General features: G+C 43.2%; 1 long non-coding RNA gene across 2 annotated transcripts in view; it reads left to right on the top strand.

Annotated features, from left to right (window-relative positions):
- Positions 1-9,432, top strand: part of LOC309848946 — a 51,728-nt gene extending 42,296 nt beyond the window's left edge. For both annotated transcript variants that reach the window (XR_014303366.1, XR_014303368.1), the window contains exons 2-3: positions 7,553-7,615; positions 8,957-9,432. This is a non-coding gene — a long non-coding RNA (uncharacterized lncRNA). The remainder of the gene's footprint in view (positions 1-7,552; positions 7,616-8,956) is intronic.
- The last annotated feature ends 547 nt before the right edge of the window (positions 9,433-9,979 follow it).

Consider the following 9,979-nt stretch of genomic DNA (forward strand, 5'->3'; position numbering starts at 1 on the left):
AAGTATGAATAATGCATGAGCTACTTATTGGTAAAGTTTGACAAGACTGATTAGACAAAATTATTAGAAAACAATTTTGAACATTTTCTGTTTTAAAGGAATGTGTTTAGATTCCTAAATAAACTGGTAATATATAGAAACTAAAATAGGATAAAACACTGGTCTTGAGTCATAATCCATCCAGATGTATCTCGCTTTCACCAGCCCTGCCCTGTGGTTAATGAGCCACAGTAGAGAAATACCAAGAGACCCTTCAGCTGTGATGGTAATAGGACAGCCAACGTTTCCTAGGAAATTTCAGGGGAGTGAAGTCATAAAATCAACATCAAATGACCTCTGAGGATGTGTTCTCCAGGGTCTGCCACTGCCAAGATACCCTGATCAGGAGTAGCAGGTCAGCAAGCTGATGGCAAAACTGACCTTCTTCCCACTGTGTGACATGATCCCTGTGACCCCACTTTCATGGGGCCACCATCTTATTCCTAGTTTGTTACTGGGAAGACAGGAAGCAGGTAGGAAAAAGCAAACTAAATCTAGCAACAGTCAGAATACGATTTCATTTGCCTTGGGTCTCCTTAGCTAAATTTGAGTGAGGCAAGTGACACAAATATCGACATATTTTCTGGTTGCAATTCTAATTACCATTATATCTATTGTTTCCATAGAAGACACTGCACAGAACAAGGGATGGAAGGCGAGTGCCGGGGTTCAAATGTCAACAATCACAGCCATTAGCATTATGACCATGGGAAACTTATTTTATCTCTCCGTGCTTCAGTTTTCTTGTCATAAAAAGATTGTGGGGCTCCTGTATAGCTCAGTTGGTTAAGCATCCGACTCTTGATTTCGGCTCAGGTCATGATGTCAGGGTCGTGAGATCCAGCCCTGCATTGGACTCCACACTGGGTGTGGAACCTGCTTGAGATTCTCTCTCTCTCTAAAAAAGGAAGGAAGGTAGGGAGAGAGGGAGGGAGGGAGGGAAGAAGGAAGACAGAGGGAGAGAAAGGAAAGAAGGAAGGAAGGAAAGACGGAAGGGAAATACAAATTCTCAGGCCCCATCTCAGATCTGCTAAATCAGAATCATGGGATGAGGAGTCCAGTGGTCTGTGTTGGGAAGTCTTACAGGAGATTCTGGTGCACAATCAAGTTGGAGAACCACTAAAGAATTAGAAGTAGAATATTGTGTTTCCAAAGTTGCAGAGGTAAAAAGTGGGGATAAAATATTAAAGGCGGAGAGAGCCCAGAAAAAAGCCTGTGTATATATACAGTCAAATAATTTTTGACAAGAGTGTCAAGACCGTTCAATGTGGGAAAAGATGGTCTTTTCAACAAATGGTGCTGGGAAAATTGGATATCCATCCATCCATGCAAAAGAATGAAGCTGGACTCTTACGTAACACCCTATGCAAAAATTAACTCACGAAGGATCAAGGACCTAAATGTAAGATCTAAAACTCTTAGAAGAAAACGTAAGACGAAAGCTTCACAGGATCGGGTTTGGCAGTGATTATGACACCGAAGGCCCACATAGCAAAAGTGTCACAGTGACTTACCCCCATCAAAAACCCTGGACACCAAGACTCATGAGAGCTTCCCTAGTTAGCAGAGTTAGCCTCTGCGTGTGTCACCCATTGTTGCTGGGAGAACAGAATGCCGTGTGCATGAATCCTCTGGGAGAAGACAGCTGGAGGCTCATGCTTGGTCCTCCTGGACTCCACACATGTGCCTTTGGCCACTGCTGATTTTAATCTGTATCCTTTCTCTGCAAAGACCGTAACTGTGAGTATAACAGCTCTCCTGAGTTATACAAACAAATTATTAAAAATTATCCATTAATTAAAATCAGAAAGAGAGAGAGAGGCAGGAAGGAAGCAGGGCAAATAGAAAACAAAAATGGGGTAGTAGAAATAAGTCCAAAATAGATCAGTTACCAAAATACATGCAAATATACTGAAATCACCAATGAGAAGCTAGAGAGGCCCTGTGGATTGGGATAGAAACAACAATGGGAAGGTAAAAAAAAAAAGTGTTAACATTTACAAAGAGCCCTCCCTCTATATCTTGTAAGTTCTGTGAGGTTACAGTCTGGTCCAAAGTGCTGAGCCAGTAAGGAGCAGGGCAAGGGGAGCCCCACATTCCTTCCTCCCCACCAGCGGGGTCGGCAGGCTTCTCTGCTATAGTCCCTTCCCCAGGCGCAGCAGGGTTGAGACGGTGTGCCTGATTACCACCATTATCCCCTAGCTAGCTTGTGAGTGCTCATTATGCCATAAAATTCATTCCCTTTTTTATGTAAGATGACTCATCAAGGGCAGTTGGTTTCCTCTAACAGGTTTTTAACATAACCTCAAATTACTGTTGGTTTGTTTGTTTTTTAAGAGCTTCCGTCTCAAGACGCAAGCAAAATGGGGAAAGGTCCAGGGGCCACTTGTTAAGAGCACAAGATAAGCAGCAGGATGGGCCGAGGGGAGCCTCACGGAGCCCAGGAATCTCAGGGCAGTGGGGGAAGGTGCAACCTCGGTCCCCTTGTCTAGGTCCCGGTCCCTGTTCGTAGATAGAGATGTCAGCTGGGGCTGGAAAAATGGACTCACAAGTGAATGACAGTGAAAAGAAAGTATTTGACCTCAGAGCAGATGAGGTAACATCCCCAGGGGACTTTGAAGTTTGGTCTCTTTCCTGTGGCTGAACTGAGCTGGGATTTCTCCAGGAGCAAGCTACAGAAGGTCTGACGCCAAGGGGAGGGCCTGCCTTAAAGCTGAAAACGGAGCAGATTGAGCTCTTTGAAGTCAGAGAGACCAGACTTCCCATTCGAGGGATGCTGGGTCATTGTTTAATTTCTCCAAGACTAAATGTCCTCAAAAGCTGGGACCGAACCACCTCACCAAGTTGCTGGGATGATGACAAAAGTGGTAAAGGACAAAATAGGAACTCCATAGATACTATTTCTTCTCCCCAGGGCTGAGAGACCTGGGTTCAAATTCATTTTGTATTTCTAGATCTCCAGCAAAGGCATTTAGCGTAGCACAAACCACTCTTTCGCTGGAAAAGGAAGCCTCACCTTGCATTGCCGTTTTCATGATATAATCTGCTCAATATCTTCTGAACTGAAAAACTCAAAGAGATGTCTGGTGTGCGCCTTTCCCTCTGCTCTGCTCTGGGATGGCCCAGTTTTTTTTCTCACTGGTTTTTCCTTCAGTAGATCAGATACCCTCTTCATATTTGTGTTTGCAAAGTTCTATCCCTAGACCCGCGTTTTCTCCAAAGTTCTAGTGGCCCAGATCCAAAGAGCCTGCAGGCATGTCCCCTTGGAGGGCTTGCCCTTACCTCACTGAACACTCTGTATTTGTTTTTCTAGCAAATATGTATGGAATGTAGCAAAGTGCCAAATCCTGCGCCATGAAGGAGGGGGGGTCCCACCATTTTCAGCTGAATTAGAAACAGTTCGACCCTCAAGGGGCTCGACTCCAGGGGCAGAGTCGAATTATGCAATGTGGGTGATATGGGATGTGCTACATTCCAGGTGCCTGGGGGATGGAGCAGGCCAGGCGCTGCCTGAGAAGTGGAGGAAAAGCAATCCAGGGGAAAACACAGCACCCCAGGTGCTGAGGGCCTCTGCCACATCAGAGGGCCTGCATGGGTGGTGAGTGCCCAGGATGTCTGGCGGCAGGCCCGGGCTGTCTGCTCTGTGGGCAGCAAATGAAGGAATCACAGCCTGAAGCAGCCCGAGGGGCTAGACTAGAGAGAATGTTCGACCACAATCCAGCACTCATCAACTGTGGGAAGTTCAGTGAGTGCAGAATCCAGGGCACCTCAAGGCCTCACACACTTGCTTGGGAAAAGAAGGAAAGGTTTTGTGGACTGACACTCCCCAGGGATTGTCAGTGTGCACAGGGACACGTGGTATCCAGCACTTCCAGTTAAGTAAACACTGTCTTGTCATAGGGGTTGGGGGGGAGGGGTAGTGCGGGGGAAGCTGTTCAACACTCAGATCCGCTGGCCAGGCAATCTGGAGGACCCAGACTTTGCGGCCCAGCAACACGGAGGAAACCAAAATACTGAGGAGATTGCATAAAAGAATGAACAGACTAGCCATGCAAATAAACAGATATAGCAGCTCCGTAAAACCTTCAGAAATCACCGTTCTAGCAGTCAGTTGGCAACACAATGGAGGGAAGAAAAACATGGCCTTGGGTCAGACATGCCCAGTCAAACCCCAGTTCTGACATGCAGTAGCTGGGCCTCAATGTCCTAATCTGTAAACCAGGCCAATGTGTGTGTGTGTGTGGAGGGGGGTTCCTTAGAATTAATGTGTGAAAAGCCAAGTGCCTGGTACATATTAAATGTTCAACCAATGGCTATTGTTATGACAATTATTATTATTGAAAGCCAAGTGAGTGAGTTTTGCCCCCTGCCTCTTCTCATTCTGTACCAGATCCTAGACAAGTCCTATATAATCTTCCTTCTCTGTCTTCTGTCTTCTCCCTTCTCTTTCTCTCCCTTCCTTTTCCTTCTTCTCTCTTCCTCTCCTTTCTTTTCCCTTCTTCTCCATTCCATTCCATTCCATTCCATTCCATTCCATTCCATTCCATTCCATTCCCAATGGGACAGCAGGCAGCTGTGGACTCCTGGTGGCTTCTCTCCCTATTCCACTCTGCCGGGTAACATGCCTGTGCTCTGTAGAGCTGGCTTCCTCGCCCCAGCTGAAGGGGGCCTCTCCTGCCCTGAACTCCCTACCACAGGTCACATGCTTCTCATTCCACCAGACACATTCTGCCTGGCACTATGGTGTCCCAGCACCTGCGATAGACTCCATCCATACTGGACCAGGTGCCCTGAGTGCAGAGACCAGGCCATTTTGACTGGTTCCCATTTAACACCTACAGATTGCCCTCCATCCACAAGTGTTCTTTATGTATGGAGTATAACAAAGAAAAACCCCACAGTCAACACATACTGAATATGTTAACAAATGAATCTAAGTACTTTTACCCTACATGGTTTCAAGAGATGTGTGAATGAAGTTTATCTAAGTCAATTTCCCATGGACAGTGTCTCCAAATAGCATGTAGTCAGCATGTAAGGACCCATGCCAGTCTTCCAAGGAGGCCACCAAAACCATATATTGTGGTCTTCAGTTTTCTGGAATTTACAAGATAAAATGGGACCTGATGCCACATTCCAGGGCTATTATGATTCAAATCACAATACTACAAACTTGAGGAGATGATAAAATGCATCATAACAAAGATGACTTCCAATGAGAGAGTCTGGCTGCGTAGGGTTTAGAGATCTCTTGGTTTGTTGAATAGATGTTGTTATAATCTAATTTCACTGGTGGCATTACCAGCAAACTTTATAAATACCAAGGATGTTATTAGCTGGGGAGAAAGTTGGAATTGTTGGAAATGCTGTGGGGTGGAAAACACACTCGGGATTAGGGAAGAATGTGTGAGAGAAATGAAGAAAGGCGAGTCAAAATTGGGAACTGGTTGAGGTTTTGGTGGAGTGGGGCTCTGTCCTGTTCCTGAGGCCCTTCTTCCTCTTGGCTTCATTCTTTACCCTGTCCTTGACAGACCCTAAAGATGACAGGGTTGTATGAGACATCTAGGACATCGAACAGGCTGGTTGGGGAAATATTTGTGGGTTTCCCCCTTGTGAGACTATTCCTATTCTAAAGAACTTGGAAAGGTAGGATTTGCCAGTCTAAAGAAGGATTAACATCAGAAAAGGGTTTTTCCTTTCCTGCCCATTTCTACTAATCTCAATCTCTACTGAGATTCCTCCAAATCTCAACTAATGATCAGCACACAGTATTTTCTCAATAAAATACCTTTGAAATGATTAAAGACATGTATGGTCACTTTTGGCCACATTAAACTGTGTTTCCTAGGATGGGGAGTAAGATTAGTTTTACTTTCCTTTTTTTTTTTTTAAGATTTTATTAATTTATTTGACAGAGAGAAAGATCACAAGTAGGCGGAGAGTCAGGCAGAGAGAGAGAGAGAAGCAGGCTCCCGCTGAGCAAAGAGCCCGATGCGGGGCTCGATCCCAGGACCCTGAGATCATGACCTGAGCTGAAGGCAGCGGCTTAATCCACTGAGCCACCCAGGCGCCCCTAGTTTTACTTTCAAGATGGTTACCTGACGCGATATGAGGACCAGCTCTCTAGGATCTGAAGAGTTTCATGATGGAGAGATTCTGGCGGGTCATTGTGCATCTCTTCCAGGCATCCTGCTTGCTACCTGCATGCTGAAACAGAAAGATGTGCAGGGGGAAAAAAAAGGCCTTCATGCCGCAGGACACAAGTGACAGATCATAAAGGAGCAAATACCAGTGAACCACAGGACACAGATGGAAACGTATTTATGCCTAATAAACAAGGGATGATGAACCTGGGTCTATAGGAAATAGTGAGTTTAGAGGTCGGAATGGGACGCAGGCAGTGAAGAATATCTGCTTTTTAAATAACTCTTGTGGTTTAGGAAAGGTGGGCTGTAATTACAAAGTTTGGCTTTCTGAAGGTCTGTTAAAGCTTTGTAGACACACATGCAAATCCTGTAAAAGCCTGCAATATTTGGATGCACTAGTAATGTTAACGGAGTAGTGTGGGTGGGGGGTTTATGTAGGAATATTTGGCACATGGAACTTCCACCTCTGTCGAAACACATGTTCTGATTAAAATGTTCATATCCAGTATTTTTGTCCCACTATGTTTATGAAGCTCTTAGATGATTCTTGTCACGTGCTTCATGAAGGGAACCGTATTTAGCACGAGACACTGTGCTTTTCATACAGCTAGAAAACGCCATGGTTCCTCACCACCTAGACTCCATGTTGCTGATACCTAAGGTTTTCTGGCCATGGAAAGGCCCCCTCGGGGCACCAGGGGATTCTGTGGGATGTCAGCAAGGGCTTCAGGGAGCAGGAGAAAACTGGACTCTGACCCAGTGGGGTCATTGCTCCTGGGGCCTTAGCTGTTTATTTTCACATTCTTCCTGCCCACCACCTTGTAACTCATCATCTTCCTTCTTCTCTGACACTTTTGACACAAAGCAGAGCCAGCAGAAATGAATAGAAAGTTACCGATGAAATAGGCTGAGGGAAGGTTTGGTAAATAAGCCCTCTGCTAGGCAGAGAGGCCAGAGGAGCAGCAGCCATATTGAAGTCCCAACGTGGGACAGGGGAGCGATATTTAATAACAGTCCCAAGGGTTGATGATAGGACTCAGGGAGCATTTTCCACTGGTATGGGACAAGAAGGGTAGGTTTACATTCCAAGTGGAGTTAGAGTTGGCCAAGGAAAGGTTCGCCCATCTTCCAGAAGTCTTCGGCAAAAGATGAGTCATGGGTTCTAACTGTCATGCCACACTGAAAAGCAGCCTCACCTCTTTGAGGATGTCCACTCATGTATTTACTCAAAAAGCATTTTATCAAAAATGATCACTTGGACATGGAAGGTGATATGATGTACTCCCCTTCCTCCTTGCACACACACACATGTGCACACACACCCACATACACACTAAATATTTCTCACTGAGAATCTTTCTTCATAGGTCTAGCCATGATTGCATACCGGCCTTCTGAAAAGGCAGAGGAAGACTGCTTTTTGAAAGAAAGTATGTAAAATCATTTAAAAAGATTTCTAATACCTATCATTTCATCATTATAGCTTCATTCCTTTGTATCTCTCAAGTTCCTATTTATTTATTTATTTATTTATTTATTTTTAAAGATTTTATTTATTTATTTGACAGAGAGAAATCACAAGTAGGCAGAGAGGCAGGCAGAGAGAGAGAGAGAGGAGGAAGCAGGCTCCCTGCTGAGCAGAGAGCCCGATGCAGGACTCGATCCCAGGACCCTGAGATCATGACCTGAGCCGAAGGCAGCGGCTTAACCACTGAGCCACCCAGGCGCCCTCAAGTTCCTATTTAAAATTTAAACAAAATTGGATCAGAAGTGAAGGGTATTCCATAGGTCCATCAGTAAGTAAAGAGTAACTTGTTGTTCTAGAGGTTATCTTAGGATTCTTTAGCTCTGAATTATTTAAACATCTCATACACCCTGCCCTGAACTTGTACTATCCAGGGCCCCAGGCCTGCTGTTGCTGGGACTTAGATTTCCTTGTGCTGAACTTTCCCTCCTGGCAGGCTTAGGTTCCAAGCTAGAGCCTGACTAGAGACTTACAGGACCTCAGGTCCAAAACCAAAATAAAAAGCAAACAATGTTATTGGGAAAATATTTGCAATTTGTGACAAAGGTCAATCACCTTACTATAAAAAGAGCTCTTGAAAAATCAATAAAAGATGAATATACTACAATAGAAAATCAGCAACAAAACCAAACAGACCCAATGAAAAAATGAAGAGAACATTCATAAGGGAAGAAATACACCATGATGGAAAAGCAAAGAAAAACAGTTCATACTTACAAGCAGATAAAGTAACACAAAATAAAGCAAAGAGATAGTTTCTCACTTCTCACATTAGCAAAAAAAAATTTGTTTTGCTCTATGAGTGATAAAATTCAGTATTGGTAGGGTTCAGGAAAATGTACCTCTTTTACACTGTTGGTAGGAAAGTGAACTGGCACAGCCCTTCTGGAGGGAAATTTGGCATATTTATCAGGACCCAGCATCCCTTAGTACATGCACCACAGGAAATTAGCTAAATAGAATATGGTTCATCCACATGTCACCATTAAAAAAGTTGTAGGAGAAACATCAGGGTCACAGAAGAAAGAGTAGATTATAAAATAACATTCAATACAAACTTAATTTTTGATTAAAAAATACATAGGCACGAAGAACCAGATTCTTTGTGATATAATTATTGAGCACATAAACCTACTTATAAAATTTACATAAAATTATCATTCTAATAAAATGAAAATATTATATAAATCATAGTTATTTTACAGTTATATAAAATTATTAAGTTTGAAATTTATTTTTCTTCCAGGAACATGGAGGATGTGGAGAAGAGTGATCCTTGGTATACTGTCTGTAGGACTGTAAATTGGTGCAGCCACAGTGGAAAACAGTATGGTGGTCCCTCAAAAAATTAAAATTAAAAATATCATATGACCCAGGAATTCCCCTACTGGCTATTTGCTCAAAGGAAATGAAAACACTAATATAAAAAGACATACATACCCCTATACTTATTGCAGCATTATTTACAATAGCCAAGATACGGAAGCAGTCCAAATGTCTATCCATAGATGAGCGGATAAAGAAGAGGTGGTGTGTACGTAAAATTATGTATGTTACTCAGCCATATAAAGAGAGGAGACCTTGTCATTGGTGACATCATGGATAAACCTAGATGGTAATGATAAGTGAAATACGGAAGACAGATAAACACAAATACCCTATGATTTTACGTATATGTGGAATCTAAAAAATAAAACAAATGAATAAATAAATGAACAAAAAGAGAAACAGACTCATAAATACAGAGAACAAACTGATGGCTGACAGAGGGAAGAGGGTGGAGGGATGGGCAAAACGGCTGAAGGGGAGTGCGAGGTACAATTCATTCCAGTTATAGAATGAGTATGTCATGGGGATGAAAGGCACAGCACAGGGAATACAGTCAATGGTGTTGGGAGAGCGCTGTGTGGTGACAGATGGGAGCTCTGCTCGGGAGGAGCCTGACAGAATTGTCCAACCACTCTGTTGTGCGCCTAAATCTAATATAATGTTGTATATAAAAACTAGAGATATACTTGAAAAACCGTATTCTTTGTGATATAAAATTATTGTTTCCAATTTATTTTGCTTCCATGAATATAGCTCCTTAAAAATCTAACACAAAGAATCTCCTTAGCAGTAAATAGTTTCTACAAATACTTATTAAACTCCTCTTACGAGCCAGGCACCATTTTAGGTGAGAGAGACAGAAATATTTAAGACAAAATTCTATTCTTTATGTTCCTTTTGGTAGGGAACATAGGCCATAAGCAAAACATACTTAAGAGCG

This window comes from Mustela nivalis, assembly GCF_964662115.1.
Source record: "Mustela nivalis genome assembly, chromosome: 15".
Lineage (NCBI taxonomy): Eukaryota > Metazoa > Chordata > Mammalia > Carnivora > Mustelidae > Mustela > Mustela nivalis.